Below are 17,932 nucleotides of genomic sequence, written 5' to 3' on the forward strand. Positions count from 1 at the left end.
ATTATAGATGGTGCACATCTATCTATCTATCTATCTATCTATCTATCTATCTATCTATCTATCTATTTATTTGTGTGTGTGTATGTTTATATATATACAGTATATATATATATATAAATATATATATATATATGATATATATAGTATATATATATATATATATATATATATATATATAGATATATATACTAGTTGATAAGCCTGCCCAGAGGGCAGTCTATGTGTTGTAAATACAACCCCCCAAAGCTACAAAAAAAAAATAGAAATACAGAAAAAAATAAACAAAGCTATCAAAAATAATAAAATTAAAACCTAAACTAATACCCCAATAAAATTAAAAAATCCCGCCCCTAATCTAATACTAAACTACCAATACCCCTTGAAAGGGCTTTTTGTAGGGCATTGACCTAAGTTTAACAGCTCTTTTACATTGAAAATAAACAAAGTTCCCCCTAACAGTAAAACCCCCCCACCTCACCAAACCCCCCCAAAATAAAAAAAAACTAACACTAATAAACCTAATCTACCCAGTGCCCTGGAAAATGGCATTTGTATGGGCATTGCCCTTAAAAGGAGCATTCAGCTCTTTTTCGCTGCCCTTAAAAGGGCATTCGCTCTTTTGAGATTTGCCCCAAAAAAAAACTAATCTAAAAAAAACAAAACCCCCCAACCAATTTAAAAAAAAACTAACACTAAAGCCCCACATAGGCACTCACTGTTTCAGAAGTCCGGTGGAGGAAGGTTTTCTTCCAGGCGGGTCCATCATCTTCATCCACGGCGAATGCAGCGCGGAGTGGACGTCTGGAAGGCGGTCTTCCCAAATGTGACGATCCTCGGTTGGTGGGTCCTCGGCAGCGGCGGTTCCTCGACGACATGGAGGCTCTTCTTCATTGGATGTCCGTGGTATACTGAATATTGAAATGCAAGGTACCGTAATCAATTTGCAGCTTCACTGTATCCAGGTGAATTCTTTTGGCTGCGGAGGCCAACATTCCTTTGATGATGCATGCGCAACTGGCGACGATGACGACGGACATTACAAACGCAATTATAGTATAGATATGTGTGTGTGTGTATGTATATATGTGTGTGTGTGTATGTGTGTATATATATATATATATGTGTGAGTGTGTGTATATATATATATATATATATATATGTGTGTGAGTGTGTGTGTATATATATATATATATATGTGTGTGTGAGTGTGTGTGTATATATATATATATATATATATATACTAGTCGATAAGCCTAATTTATTTATTTTTTAAACTACAGATGTAGAAACAACGTACTTTGTAACTCTTCTTTTATATAAAGTTGGCAAACGGAGCATTACAAAGCAACACCTAATCGCCCACATTAAAGTATTTTTTTATAAAAACTAACCGCCCGCATCAAGTATTAAAAAAAAAAACTATTTAACTTATTAACCCCTTAAACCGCAAAATCCCACATTGCAATAAACCTATTACGCTATTAACCCATAAACCGCAAAACCACAACATCGCAATAAACCTATTTACTTTATTAACCCCTAAACCGCAAAACCCCTACATCGCAATAAACCTATTTTACCCTATTAACCCCTAAACCACAAAACCCCTACATTGCAATAAACCTATTTAACTTATTAACCCTTTAAAGTGCCAAAACCCACAACGCAAATAACTATTTAAATAACTAAGTACAGTACACTAACCTAACACCCCCTAACCTAACAACCCCTAACCTAACACCCCATTAAATAAACCCAAATTACCTAAACTAATACTTTCTAAAGTTACAAAAAATAAAAAAACTAAGTTTACAAAAAATAAAAAAATCAAATTACCGTTGATGAAACGCGTAGAGACTTTTCCTCGATCCCCCATCACAGATTGGAGATACCGGTTGCTTCGTCAGTGTATTCCCCGGCCTAGTGCGGTTTCCTGAGGCTTTCCGGAAGTCATATGAAGGAATGCAGAGACGGGGGTCATGAACAGCATACCTACGGGAGCCGGTGAACAGTACTGTGGAGTGGTGATTGTGTGATTTTAATAGCGCTCTGTGTTTTTATATTTATTAAACAGTGTTACTCTTAGAGTGGTATGCGCTCTGTGTTTTTTTCTATTTCTACACTGCATCCTGGTGGTGGATTCTTTCACCACCTTGCAATTTTCGGAATTCTTTTGTCCTCGCGCTGCCCAACATTTCATTGAGGATGTGTGCGCAACTGCCGACGGCGACGGACATTACACACGCAATTATAGTATAGATGTGTGTGTATGCATATATATATACAGTATATATATTTAAAATCAAGAGAAAAAGAAGTGTTACCCTTGATCCAGCACTAATCCTGAAATCAAATTACAACTCTAAGCCTAGATTTGGAGTTTTGCGTTAGAAGGGGTGAGTTAGCTACGCGTGCTTTTTTTGGGCGCACCTTTTAAATACAGCTGGTATTTAGAGTTCACAGAATGGCTGCGTTAGGCTCCAAAAAAAGAGCGTACAGGCATATTTTACCGCCACTGCAACTCTAAATACCAGCGGTGCTTACGGACGCGGGGCCAGCTTCAAAAACGTGCTTGTGCACGATTCCCCCATAGAAAACAATGGGGCATTTTGAGCTGAAAAAAAACCTAACACCTGCAAAAAAGCAGCGTTCAGCTCCTAACGCAGCCCCATTGTTTCCTATGGGGAAACACTTCCTAAGTCTGCACCTAACACTCTAACATGTACCCCCGACTCTAAACACCCCTAACCTTACACTTATTAACCCCTAATCTGCCGCCCCCGCTCTCGCTGACCCCTGCATATTTTTTTTTAACCCCTAATCTGCCCGCTCCGTACACCGCCGCAACCTACATTATAGCTATGTACCCCTATTCTGCTGCCCCTAACACCCGCCGACACCTATATTATATTTATTAACCCCTAATCTGCCCCCCACAACGTCGCCGCCAGCTACCTACAATAATTAACCCCTAATCTGCCGACCGGACCTCACCGCTACTATAATAAAGTATATTAACCCCTAATCCGCCTCACTCCCGCCTCAATAACCCTATAAATAAATAGTATTATTCCCTAATCTGCCCTCCCTAACATCGCCGACACCTAACTACAATTATTAAACCCCTAATCTGCCGACCGGACCTCACCGCTACTCTAATAAATGTATTAACCCCTAAAGCTAAGTCTAACCCTAACACTAACACCCCCCTAAGTTAAATATAATTTATTCTAACAAAAATAAATTAACTCTTATTAAATAAATTATTCCTATTTGAAGCTAAATACTTACCTGTAAAATAAACCCTAATATAGCTACAATATAACGAATAATTATATTGTAGCTATTTTAGGATTAATATTTATTTTACAGGCAACTTTGTATTTATTTTAAACCAGGTACAATAGCTATTAAATAGTTCATAACTATTTAATAGCTACCTAGTTAAAATAATTACAAAATTACCTGGAAAATAAATCCTAACCTAAGTTACAATTAAACCTAACACTACACTATCAATAAATTACTTAAATAAAAATACCTACAATTATCTACAATTAAACCTAACACTACACTATCAATAAATTAATTAAATACAATACCTACAAATAAATACAATAAATAAACTAACTAAAGTACAAAAAATAAAAAGATCTAAGTTACAAAAAATAAAAAAATATTTACAAACCAATAGAATGCCAGCCCAATAGAATGCGAGCTCAATCTTATTGGCTGATCCAATCAGCCAATCGGATTGAACTTGAATCTGATTGGCTGATTCCATCAGCCAATCAGAATTTTCCTACCTTAATTCCGATTGGCTGATAGAATCCTATCAGCCAATCGGAATTCGAGGGATGCCATCTTGGATGACGTCCCTTAAAGGAACCTTCATTCGTCGTCTAGTCGTCCGGAAGAAGAGGATGGTATCCGCGCTGGAGGTCTTGAAGATCAGCCGCTCGTCATCGGATGGAAGAACATAGAAGATGCCCGCCTGGATGAAGATGTTTGCCTGTCCGGATGTCCTCTTCTGCCCGCTTGGATCAAGACTTCAGCCAGAGGATGGATGTCTTCAGCCTCCCGCTTGGGCTTGGATCAAGACATCGGAGCCCTGGACCGATCGCTGATACCCGGTGTGGTGAAGATAAGGTAGGTAGCTCTTCAGGGGCTTAGTGTTAGGTTTTATTTAAGGGGGTTTGGGTTAGATTAGGGGTATGTGGGTGGTGGGTTTGTAATGTTGGGGGGGGGTATTGTATGTTTTTTTTACAGGCAAAAGAGCTGAATTCTTTGGGGGCATGCCCCGCAAAAGGCCCTTTTAAGGGCTGGTAAGGTAAAAGAGCTTTTCTATTTTAATTTTAGAATAGGGTAGGGCATTTTTTTATTTTGGGGGCTTTGTTATTTTATTAGGGGGGCTTAGAGTAGGTGTAATTAGTTTAAAATTGTTGTAATATTTTTCTAATGTTTGTAAATATTTTTTTATTTTTTGTAACTTAGTTCTTTTTTATTTTTTGTACTTTAGTTAGTTTATTTAATTGTATTTATTTGTAGGTATTGTATTTAATTAATGTATTGATAGTGTAGTGTTAGGTTTAAGTGTAGATAATTGTAGGTATTTTATTTAAGTAATTTATTGATAGTGTAGTGTTAGGTTTAATTGTAACTTAGGATTAATATTTATTTTACAGGCAACTTTGTAATTATTTTAACCAGGTACAATAGCTATTAAATAGTTAAGAACTATTTAATAGCTATTGTACCTGGTTAAAATAAATACAAAGTTGCCTGTAAAATAAATATTAATCCTAAAATAGCTACAATATAATTATTCGTTATATTGTAGCTATATTAGGGTTTATTTTACAGGTAAGTATTTAGCTTTAAATAGGAATAATTTATTTAATAAGAGTTAATTTATTTCGTTAGATTTAAATTATATTTAACTTAGGGGGGTGTTAGTGTTAGGGTTAGACTTAGCATTAGGGTTAATACATTTATTAGAGTATCGGTGAGGTCAGCGGTCGGCAGATTAGGGGGTTAATACTTGAAGTTAGGTGTCGGTTGAGGTTAGGGAGGGCAGATTAGGGGTTAATACTATTTTATTATAGGGTTTTTTGAGGTGGGAGTGAGGCGGATTAGGGTTAATAACTTTATTATAGTAGCAGCGAGGTCCGGTCGGCAGATTAGGGGTTAATAAGTGTAGGTAGGGTGTCGGCGACGTTGTGAGGGGGGGCAGAGTTAGGGGTTAATAAATATAATATAGGGGGTCGGCGGTGTTAGGGGCAGCAGATTAGGGGTACATAAGTATAACATAGGTGACGGCGTTGTGTGGTCGCAGATTAGGGGTTAAAAAAATGAATCGAGTGGCGCGATGGTGGGGGGCCTCGGTTTAGGGGGTACATAGGTAGTTTATGAGTGGTTAGTGTACTTTAGAGCACAGTAGTTATAAGAGCTTTATGAAACCGGCGTTAGCCCAAAAAGCTCTTAACTCCTGTTTTTTTCTGCGCTGGGAATTTTTGGTCGTTAGAGTTCTAAAGCTCACTTCAGGCCAAGACTCTAAAATACCCGGCGTTAGAAAGATCCCATTGAAAAGATAGGATAACGCAATTGGGAATAGGAGGATCTGCGTATGGGGAAAAGTCGCGCTACAAAGTGAGCGTTAGACCCTTTAATGACTGACTCCAAATACCAGCGGGCGGTAAAAAACCAGCGTTAGGGAGGCCTCTAACGCTGGTTTTGACGGCTACCCGCCAAACTCTAAATCTAGAGCGTAAGGGTGGTGAGTGGTATCAGTGGGAGGCACAAACCAGCAGTCAAAAAAGTTGTTAACAAATATTTGTTTAAAGGCAAAATCATTGATGTTAATAATACCAATAATCAAGGTTATAGGGTAGTGCCAGATTAGGCACACTGAAATAATAAACAAAATAAGACACCAAAAAGAAAAAAACTCTAAAAAAAACTGTTTACTACTGTTGCAAACAAAATGTCCAAGAAAAATTTGTGCAGCAAAAAACTTTCGGCTAGATTTAGAGTTTCTGCGTTAGCCGTCAAAACCAGCGTTAGAGGCTCCTAACGCTGGTTTTGGGCTACCGATGGTATTTAGAGTCTTGTAGGTAAGGGTCTAATGCCTCACTTTGCAGCCGCGACTTTTCCATACCGCAGATCCCCCTAACTCCATTTGCGTATCCTAACTTTTCAATGGGATCTTTCTAACACTGGTATTTAGAGGTCTTGGCTGAAGTGAGCGTTAGAAAATCTAACGACAAAACTGCAGCCAGCGCAGAAAAAAGTCAGTAGTTAAGAGCTTTCTTTCTGGGCTAACGCCGGTTCAGTAATAGCTCTTAACTACTGTGCTATAAAGTTACACTAACACCCATAAACTACCTATGTACCCCCTAAACTGAGTTCCCCCCACATCGCCGCCACTGTATTAAAGTTTTTTAACCCCTAATCTGTCGACCGCCCAACACCGCCGCAACCTACGTTATCCTAGGAACCTCTAATCTGCTGCCCCTAACACCCGCCGACCCCTATATTATATTTATTAACCACTAATCTGGCCGCTCCCAACGTCGCCTCCACCTACCTACAATTATTAACCCCTAATCTGCCGACCGGAACCTCACCGCTACTATAATAAATGTATTAACCCCTAATCCGCCTCACTCCCGCCTCAATAACCAATAAGACTTCGGAGGCTTGAATCAAGACTTCGGTGGACCGGATCGGTGAACCCGGCGTGGTGAAGACAAGGTAGGAAGATCTTCAGGGGCTTAGTGTTAGGTTTATTTAAGGGGGGGTTTGGTTAGATTAGGGGTATGTGGGTGGTGGGTTGTAATGTTGGTGGGGGGGTATTGTATGTTTTTTTTTCCAGGCAAAAGAGCTGAATTCTTTGGGCATGCCCCGCAAAAGGCCCTTTTAAAGGGCTGGTAAGGTAAAAGAGCTTTTCTATTTTAATTTTAGAATAGGGTAGGGCATTTTTTTATTTTGGGGGGGCTTTGTTATTTTATTAGGGGGCTTAGAGTAGGTGTAGATTAGTTTAAATTGTTGTAATATTTTTCTAATTGTTTGTAAATATTTTTTTATTTTTTGTAACTTAGTTCTTTTTTATTTTTTGTACTTTAGTTAGTTTATTAATTGTATTTATTTGTAGGTATTGTATTTAATTAATTTATTGATAGTGTAGTGTTAGGTTTAATTGTAGATAATTGTAGGTATTTTATTTAATTAATTTATTGATAGTGTAGTGTTAGGTTTAATTGTAACTTTATTTTACAGGTAATTTTTTAATTATTTTAACTAGGTAACTATTAAATAGTTATGAACTATTTAATAGCTATTGTACCTGGTTAAAATAAATACAAAGTTGCCTGTAAAATAAATATTAATCCTAAAATAGCTACAATATAATTATAATTTATATTGAAGCTATATTAGGGTTTATTTTACAGGTAAGTATATAGCTTTAAATAGGAATCATTTATTTAATAAGAGTTAATTTATTTTGTTAGATTTAAATTATATTTAACTTAGGGGGGTGTTAGTGTTAAGGTTAGACTTAGCTTTAGGGGTTAATACATTTATTAGAGTAGCGGTGAGGTCCCGGTCGGCAGATTAGGGGTTAATACTTGAAGTTAGTGGTGGCGATGTTAGGTAGGGCAGATTAGGGGTTGTTTAATACTATTTATTATAGGGTTATTGAGGCGGGAGTGATGCGGATTAGGGGTTAATAAATTTATTAAGTAGCGGTGAGGTCCGGTCGGCAGATTAGGGGTTAATAAGTGTAGGTAGGTGGAGGCGACGTTGGGGGCGGCAGATTAGGGGTTAATAAATATAATATAGGGGTCGGCGGTGTTAGGGGCAGCAGATTAGGGGTACATAGGGATAACGTAGGTGGCGGCGGTGTACGGAGCGGCAGATTAGGGGTTAAAAAATATATGCAGGGGGTCAGCGATAGCGGGGGCGGGGCAGATTAGGGGGTTAATAAGTATAAGGTTAGGGGTGTTTTAGACTCGGGGTACATGTTAGGGGTGTTAGGTGCAGACCTTAGGAAGTGTTTCCCCATAGGAAACAATTGGGCTGCGTTAGGAGCTGAATGCTGCTTTTTTTGCATGTGTTAGGTTTTTTTTCAGCTCAAACTGCCCCATTGGTTTCCTATGGGGGAATCGTGCACGAGCACGTTTTTGAAGCTGGGCCGCGTCGTAAGCACCGGCTGGTATTGAGAGTTGCAGTGGCGGTAAATATGCTATACGCTCCCTTTTTGGAGCCTAACGCAGCCCTTCTGTGAACTCTAAATACCAGCGGTATTTAAAAGGTGCGGGGGGGAAAAAAGCCAGCGTTAGATACGCGGGTCGTTACCGACAAAACTCTAAATCTAGCCGTTAGTTTCTTCGCATGCAATTATAAGATATTCAAAAGCCAGTACAGTACTTGCAAATTCAGCAGTCGTTGTAAGACAGAATTGTTAAATAGTCTTTTGTAAGTCAAGCAGGTTAAAGCAGCTGAAAGGCTGAAGCCTGTAACATCAAAGTCAGCATTAATTAACATCAAAGTCCAGCAAGTTAATGCCACACGATATTAACAGAGAACGCAGTTTTTTTTTGTTTTTTTTTAAACTTTTATTTACAACCAGCATTATATTGAGAAAAATTAAATTACAAATTTTGCGCCACGCAGGGCCCGATATCACATATTGCAATTAACATAGACAAAAACAAGAAAAAAACAAAAACAGAGGGCAAAGATAAGAAAATTGTCAATATTTCACAAATTATGCCCAATACATAGATTCAAAAATAGATTATATACTCTGCTGGGATTTTTTTTTATCTATTTTCTTAACATCACAACAAATTAGACCTTTTACTACACAGTAATCTGAAAAATGTTAAAGAAAGAAGAACAAAACAAAAAAAAAGAAAAAAACAAAAAAAGGGGAGGGGAGGAATCTTGACCCACCGGTTTGAGGCTTCAGCAGAGCGGATTACCAAGCCCCAACAAAAACTATGCTCTGAGTTTTCTGAAAGGATAAATCGTATATTCTATCTCATTCGGTGACAGCGTTTGATAAAATACTGACCATTTTTTGAAGAAAACCTTTAATAATAATATCTGTTTCCTTTTCCATATTGGTATCTTTTTGTTCTAACATACACTGTTTCTTTTAAACAGTTTTTAAGCTCATTTATACTGGGGATTCCTACTTCCTTTCCATTTCTTAAAAAATCAATATCTTGCCGCTAAGTTATCATATTCACTATGCAGTTGCAGAGAATGCAGTTTTTAATGGTTCGTTGGTACCATCCCCTTTTAATCTCACAAGCATTAAGCAGCCACCAGGTTTCGGGAAATATCTCCCCAGCTCACCCATCCATTTACCGATTCTGATCCCACTGAACTGTCTCACTGCTTCTTCCGCTGAAGAGGTGGTTTTCACTGACTTACTCGGCTTAGTCGGAACAGACTAGTGGTACTTCATCAGTAGGTGGGGCTGTATATGTATATATTTTTTATTTTTTTTAATACATGATACATGAAAGAAAACAAGTTTGGGTAGGTTAATAAATTTAGCTGTAAATGAATTGCACTGTTACTACTAATGCTAATAAAAGTTATATATATTGTATGTATCTAAATAAATCACATCTTCTGACTATTTTTTATGTACAGTTTAAAAACAAATTGGAAAAAAAGAATAAATTCTGCGTAAAGATCACAGGAATGCAGTATTTCAATAGTGACGTAAGTAGCAGAAAAGAACAACCTATCAAAACCTGCCACTATTTTTTTTAGCCAACTCCCATTAGAGGGCGGGGCTCTAAATATATAAATTCAGTATCATTTTGGATCCTGTGCTTTTTCTTTTGCAGGGTTCAGTGGTAACAATGGCTTATTTCGTATGTTGTTTCATCTGGGCCACCGGAGAAGAGAGCTACAAGTAACCTACACTGATTTAAGAGAAAACAAACAATATTTGAGTGCCCGAAGAAGTTTGGTGCAAAGTATCAGTATACGAATTTTATATGAGCGCCGACATAACTCCGTGACCAGACTCAAGAACATTTATTTTTTGTGCAGCAATTCGGTGCGGACAAGAAGTGCCTTTTTTCTAAGTGGTAGACTGCTGATCTGTCTGTCTTACAGAAAATGATAAATCAGTTTGCAAATGTTATATGTAGTGCCACAAAAGCTCAGTGTAAGAATACACACCGGGCATCCCCTTTTACTACCTTGTTCATACAGACTAAAGCATACTTACCTGGTTCCTGTGTATGCTCACCCTTGCGCCTGAGTCAAGCATACTAACCTTGATACATGTGTATGCTAATCCTTGCTCCAGAGACCAAGCATACTTACCCTTGATACCCGTGTATGCTCACCTGGTTCTGAAACCAAAGCAACTTAACCTGATACCTGTGTATGCTCCTTCCCTTGTTCCTGAAACCAAGCATACTTACCTTGCACTTATGTATACTCACCTTGCTCCTGAGAAGCATACTTACCTGATACCTGTGTATGCTCTCCTTGTTCCTGAAACCAAGCATACTTACCTTGCAACACGTATCGCTCACCTTGGCTCCTGAAACCAAATCATACTTACCCGGATACCTATGTATGCTCACCTTGTTCCTGAGACCCAGCATACTTACCATGCACCCACTGATGCTCACCTGTTCCTGAAAGTATCCCGTGATGAAAAGTTGATGTAGGAGACGAGCAGGCAATCGGCGCTACATTAATAGTCTTTTTCTTTTTCTGTGCATGTTAATAAACTCTTAAATGACCATTTGTAACTCTGTTCCTTTTTTACGGACCAATTTCAGTAATTGAGGTTTGTTTTTTTTTTTGCTTTTTCAAAAATGCTGTAACTTTCCTAAGCACTTTATGGTTTGCTTAGGAGCAGTGAAACTGAACACTCTTTGAGAAATGTTTAGACGTACCGTTCAATCAACGTGCCGTTCTAACAAAGTAATATTTATGTGCACCAGCTCAAAATATATCTGTGCTGTCGTGTGTATGTATATATGTACAACATACACATGCATATAAATATAACACGCACACACATACACATACAGAAACGCACACATAAACACAAAGGATGCACCGATACTATTTTTTTAAGATCGAGTTACCGATACTTTTTTTCAAGTACTCGCTGATACCAATTACTGATACTTTACTCCCTCCCTTAGCTGTCTCTTTCTTCCTCCCTCCCCATAGCTGTCTCATCTCCCCCCCAATCTGTCTCCCTCCCTCCCCATAGCTGTCCTCTTCCTCCTTCCCCATATGCTGTCGCTCCCTCCCTCCCCCATAGCTGTATATCTCCCTCCATTCTCCCCATCAGCTTTCCTCTTCTTCCCTCGCCTTAGCTGTCTTCTTTCTCCCCTTCCCTCCCCTCATCATGTGCAGGCCTTGTTTACTTTCTTGGAATTGTAGCGTAATTATACCGTTGCTGGAGTGACGTTGCATCTTCTCCTTTACAGAGCTGTAACAGGGCAGAGTAGGCACCTGCCGTTTTACTCTGCATTACAGTTTCAGTTTAGTTATTGGATTTTCTACGAGTACTCCATGCAAGATGCTCAGTATCGGCACCAATATTAGTATTGGTGCATCTTTAATACACACACGCACACACAAATACATACATACACAAGGTACTTGTGAAAACGCTCAGTATCGGCACCGATACTAGTATCGGTATTGTTGCATCCCTCCCCATAGCTGTCTCTCCCTCCCCATAGCTGTCTCACTCTCCCTCCCCATAGCTGTCTCTCTCTCCCTCACCATAGCTGTCTCTTCCTTCCACCCCATAGCTGTTTCTTTCTCCCCTTCCCTCCCCTATTCGTGTGCAGGCTGGCTTACTTACTTGGAATTGTAGCGAGGGAGTCTTCTGCCCTTAGTTGGTCTTCTAGCACACCTGCTTCCCTCGTGTGCCCGTGTAATGATGCCGTTGCTTGAGCGATGTGCATCCCTCTTCACTCCCTCACAGCGCTGTAACAGTGCATGAGTAGGCACCTGCTGTTTACTCTGCATTACAGTATCGGCTTAGGTATTAGAGAATTTTGCACGAGTACGATAAACTATGCAAGATGCTTCAGTATCGCATAGATACTAGTATCGGTGCATCCCTAATACACACACATACATACACACATGATACACATACGAGTACTCGTGTAACTGCTCAGTATTGGCACCGATACTAGTATCGGTGTCGTGCATCTCTCCCCGTAGCTGTCTCTCCCTCTCCATAGCGTCTCTCTCTCCCTCCCCATAGCTGTCTCTTCCTCCCACCCCATAGCTGTTTCTTTCTCTCCTTCCCTCCCCTCATCGTGTGCAGGCTGGCTTACTTACTTGGAATTCTAGCGAGGGAGCTTTTGCCCTTAGTGCTTCTCCAGCACACTGCTCCCTTGTGTGCCGTGTAATGATGCCGTTGGCTGGAGCGACGTTGCATCCCTCCTTCATTCCCTCACAGCGCTGTAATCGGCAGAGTAGGCACCCTGCCGTTTTACTCTGCATTACAGTATCGCTTAGGTATTGGAGAATTTGCACGAGTACGAGTACTTATGCAAATGCTCAGTATCGGCATAGATACCTAGCATCGGTGCATCCCTAATACACACACATACACGCACGCATACATACACACACGAGTACTCGTGTAACTGGCTCCGTATTGGCACCTGATACTAGTATCGGTGTCGGTGCACTCCTCCCCGTAGCTGTCTCTCACTCCCCATAGCTTGTCTCTCCCTCCCCATAGCTGTCTCTTCCTCCCACCCCATAGTTGTTTCTTTCTCCCCTTCCCTCCCCTCATCGTGTGCAGGCTGGCTTACTTACTTGGAATTCTAGCGGAGGGAGCTTTTGCCCTTAGTGCTCTTCCAGCACAACTGCTCCCCTCGTGTGCCGTGTAATGATGCCTTTGCTGGAGCGACGTTGCATATCTCCTTCATTCCCTCACAGCTCTGTAATCATGCAGAGTAGGCACCCTGCCGTTTTACTCTGCATTACAGATCGGCTTAGGTATCTGAGAATTTTGCACCAGTACGAGTTACTCAAGCAAATGCTCTGTATCTGCACCGATAATAGTATCGGTGCATCCCTAATACAACACACATACATACACACACACACAAACACATGCATAGACATACACACACACACACATGCATACACTCATGCATAGACATACACACACACATACATAGACATACACACACACAACACATACATACACTCATGCATAGACATACACACACATACATAGAACATACACACACATACATACACTCATGGCATAGACATACACACACATACATAGACGATACACACACACACACATACATACACTCATGCATAGACATACACACACATACATAGACATACACACAACATACATACAACTCATGCATAGACAATACACACACATACATAGACATACAACACACACCACACATACATATACACACACACACATACACAACACACATTTAAACTAGATCACCTCTAGATCATAAATAATATATATTTTTTATTACATGGTCAATTGAAAGAAACATGTTTGGTAGATTAATTGATTTAGCTGTAAATTAGAATTTCTCTGTATTTCTAATTCTGATTAAAAGTTATATTTTATATTTTATTTATGTAGATAAATTATATATTCCCATTCTTTTTTTTTAACAGTTTAATAGCAAACTACTAAAAGGAACTACGGGGTAAAGATCACAGGAATGTCGCATTTCAAGGAGTGTTGTAAGTAAAAGAAACAATAACTATCAGCTAAAAAGTTTCAGGGCAACTCACCATTAGTTATATTGAAAAAAATAGAACGTTTAGTTTTCTGTCTTGAATGACCATGTGTAACTATGTTCCATTTTTTATTACACATTTCCAGCAACTTCTGGTAATTAATTTGTTTTATTTATCAAAAATGCTGTAGGATTTCCTAAGCAACCGATGCATCAGGCACTCTAAGAAATGTTTTGTTAAAACTTGTGAGGATGAGAGATTGTTCATCTCTTATTTTTCTGTTTTCCAGTATTTTTTATTGTTTTATGCAGACCTTATCAGCAGTCCCTTCTTTTTAGATATTGGGCTAATATGTATGTATGTAATATAGATATTATATGTCTGAGAGTGAGCGTTTGTGTGTTCTTACATTAATTCATTTAAATATATATATAATGTGCACTTATGCTATAACCTTTTGTTTAAAATATCCTAAATCAATTTTAGATCTAATTTAAAGGGGGTTTGTTATTTTCTATAATCTTTTCTAACCAAGTAAATATGCATGTGTACCAGTTTAAAAAATGTGTGTATATATATATATATATATATATATATATATTATACAGTATATAAATACATACACTTACACACATATATACCACACTTACACACATATATATATACCACACACACTTACACACATATATATATATATAGATATATATATATAGATATATATATATTATATACACACACACACATATATAACACACACACTTACACACATATATATACACACACACCACTAACACACATATATACACACACACACATATACACACACACTTACACACATATATACACACACACTCACACACATATATACACAACACACACTTACACACATATATACACACACACACATGATACACACACACTTACACACATATTACACACACACTTACACACATATATACACACACACACATATTTAAACTACATCACTTCTAAATGATCAATATAAATATTTTTATTACATGATGAATTAGAAAGAAAACATGATTGGAATGTTAATTGATTTAGCTGTAACTTAATCAAATGTATTAATTATCTATACTTCTCATTCACGAATTAACATTTCATTATATTTATTTATAAAGATAATTGTCAGTTGCCTAGAAATCAGATCTAACTATTCTCTTTTTTGTGTTTTCTTTTAGCAAACTACTAAAAAAGAATTTTACTTAAAGACCTCAGGAATACAGTATCCCAAAAGCTTTGTAAGTAGCAGAAACAATAAACTATCAGCTAAAAATCTCAGGCAGAACCACCACTTTTTTTTCAGCCAACTCCCCATTGCGTTATATCAAAAGAATAGAGCGCTTATATTTTATTTATATTTTAATAACATTCTCTAATTAATGACCATATGTAACTCGGTTCCTTTTCATTCACATTTCCATCAATTTATGTTATTCTTTGGTTTTTTTTTAAATGCGTAGATTTGCTGAACCTATGTGATAGAATATTCTAATTTAAAGGGGTTGGATACTTTTAGTAAACGCTTTTTAACAAATTAGATTTAGATTACAAGTGGAAGCACTAATTTATTGCACACCCATAAACGGGGGACATTCACCAGTTAACTGGCCATTACAAGTTGATGGTTATTGCTACAGCAAGCTCATGGTAGTAATTAGCACTTAACTTTTCAAAAAGTGCCCCAATTGCCCCCCAAAATAAAGTGTGTTGTAGTAATTATTAACAAAAAAAACTGCATGAAGCTGCTATGAGGGGTTAAAAGTGGCGAATGTAGGGTGTTTAAAAAAAAGACGGGTTGCCTTTACATTGCGGGTGCATTCCTAATACACACCACGCCGCACACGCACCACACTACATACACGAGTACTCAGCACCAGCCCCACAAAATGCATACTTTTGGAGTTTTGTATGTATATATATATATGTGGTGTGTGGTGAGTGGTCTATGTGTGAGTATATATATGTGTGTGAGTGTGTATGTGTGTGTGTATATTATATATATATGTGTGTGTGAGTGTGTATGTGTGTCGTGTATATATATATATATATATATATAATGTGTGTGAGTGTGTATGTGTGTGTATAGTATATATATATATATATATGAGTGTGTGTGAGTGTGTATGTGTGGTGAATATATATATATGTGTGTGAGTTGTGTAAGTGTGGTTGTGTATATAGTATATATATGTGTGTGTGAGTGTGTAGTGTGTGTATATATATAATATATATATACTATATATTATATATGTGTGTGAGTGTGTATGTGTGTGTATATAATATATGTGTGTGAATGTGTATGTGTTGTGATATATATATATATGTGGTGTGAGTGTGTGTATGTGTTATATGTATATATATATATGTGTGTGTATATATATATATATGTGTGTGTTGGTGTGAGTGTGTATGTGTGTTGTATATATATACTTGTGTGAGTGTGTATGTGTGTGTATATATATATATATATATATGTGTGTGTATATTATATATATGTGTGTGAGTGTGTATGTGTGTGTATATATATGTGTGTGGTGGTGTGTATGTGTGTGTATATATTATATATATGTGTGTGTGTGTATATATATATATATATATATATATATATAAATATATGTGTGTGTGTATATATATTTTAATACATGATACATGAAAGGAAAACAAGTTTGGTAGGTTAATTAATTTAGCTGTAAATGAATTGCACTGTACTTCTAATTCTAATTAAAAGTTATATTATTTATGTAGATAAATAAATCACAACTTCTGATTATTTTTTATGTACAATTTAAGCAAAGGAAAAAAAAAAAGAAATTCTGTGTAAAGATCACAGGAATGCAGTATTTCAATAGTGACGTAAGTAGCGAAAAATAAAACCTATCAAAACCTGCCACATTTTTTAGCCAACTCCCATTAGAGGGCGGGCCTATAAAATATATAAATTCAGTATCATTTTGGATCCTGGCTTTTTCTTTTACAGGGTTCAGAGGTAACAACGGCTTATTTTCATATGTTTGTTTCATCTGGGCCACCGGAGAAGAGAGCTACAAGGTAACCTACACTGATTTAAGAGAAAACAAACAATATTTGAGTGCCCGAATAAGTTTGTGCAAAAGTATCAGTATACGAGATTTATATGAGCGCCGACATAACTCCGTGACCAGACCAAGAACATTTAATTTTTTTGTGCAGCATCTCGGTGCGGACAAGAAGTGCCTTATTTCTAAGTGGTAGACTGCTGATCTGTCTGTCTTACAGAAAATGATAAATCAGTTTGCAGTTATTTACCTGTTCCTCAGACTAAAGCATACTTACCTGGTTCCTGTGTATGCTCACCTTGCGCCTGAGTCCAAGCATACTTACCTTGATACCCGTGTATGCTCACCTGGTTCTTGAAAGTCAAGCATTAAATAATCTGATACCGGTGTATGCTCACCTTGCGCCTGAGTCCAAGCATACTAACCTTGAGACATGTGTATGCTCACCTTGGTTCCTGAAAGTCAAGCATACTAATCTGATACCGGTGTATGCTCACCTTGCTCCTGAAACCAAAGCATACTTACCTGATACCTGTGTATGCTCTCCTTGTTCCTGAAACCATGCATACTTACCTTGCAACCCATGTATACTCACCTTGTTCCTGAGAAGCATATTTACCTGATACCTGTGTATGCTCTCCTTGTTCCTGAAACCAAGCATACTTACCTTGCACCCACGTATGGCTCACCTTGCTCCTGAAACCAAATCATTACTTACCGGATACCTATGTATGCTCACCTTGTTCCTGAGACCCAGCATACCTTACCATGCACCCACGTATGCTCACCTGGTTCCTGAAAGTATCCCGTGATGAAAAGTTGACGTACGAGACGAGCAGGCAAACGGGGCTACATTAAATACTCTTTTTCTTTTTTTGTGTATGTTAATAAAACTCTTGAATGACCATTTGTAACTCCTGTTCCCTTTTTTACGGCAATTTCAGTAATTGAGGTTTGTTTTGTTTTTTTGCTTTTTCAAAAATGCTGTAAATTTCCTAAGCACCTTATCTGTTTGCTAGAGCAGTGAACTGAACACTCTTTGAGAAATGTTTAGACGTGCCGTTCAATCAACGTGCCTTCTAACAATGTAATATTTATGTGCACCAGCTCAAAATATA

Source organism: Bombina bombina, chromosome 7 (genome assembly GCF_027579735.1).
Source record: "Bombina bombina isolate aBomBom1 chromosome 7, aBomBom1.pri, whole genome shotgun sequence".
NCBI lineage: Eukaryota > Metazoa > Chordata > Amphibia > Anura > Bombinatoridae > Bombina > Bombina bombina.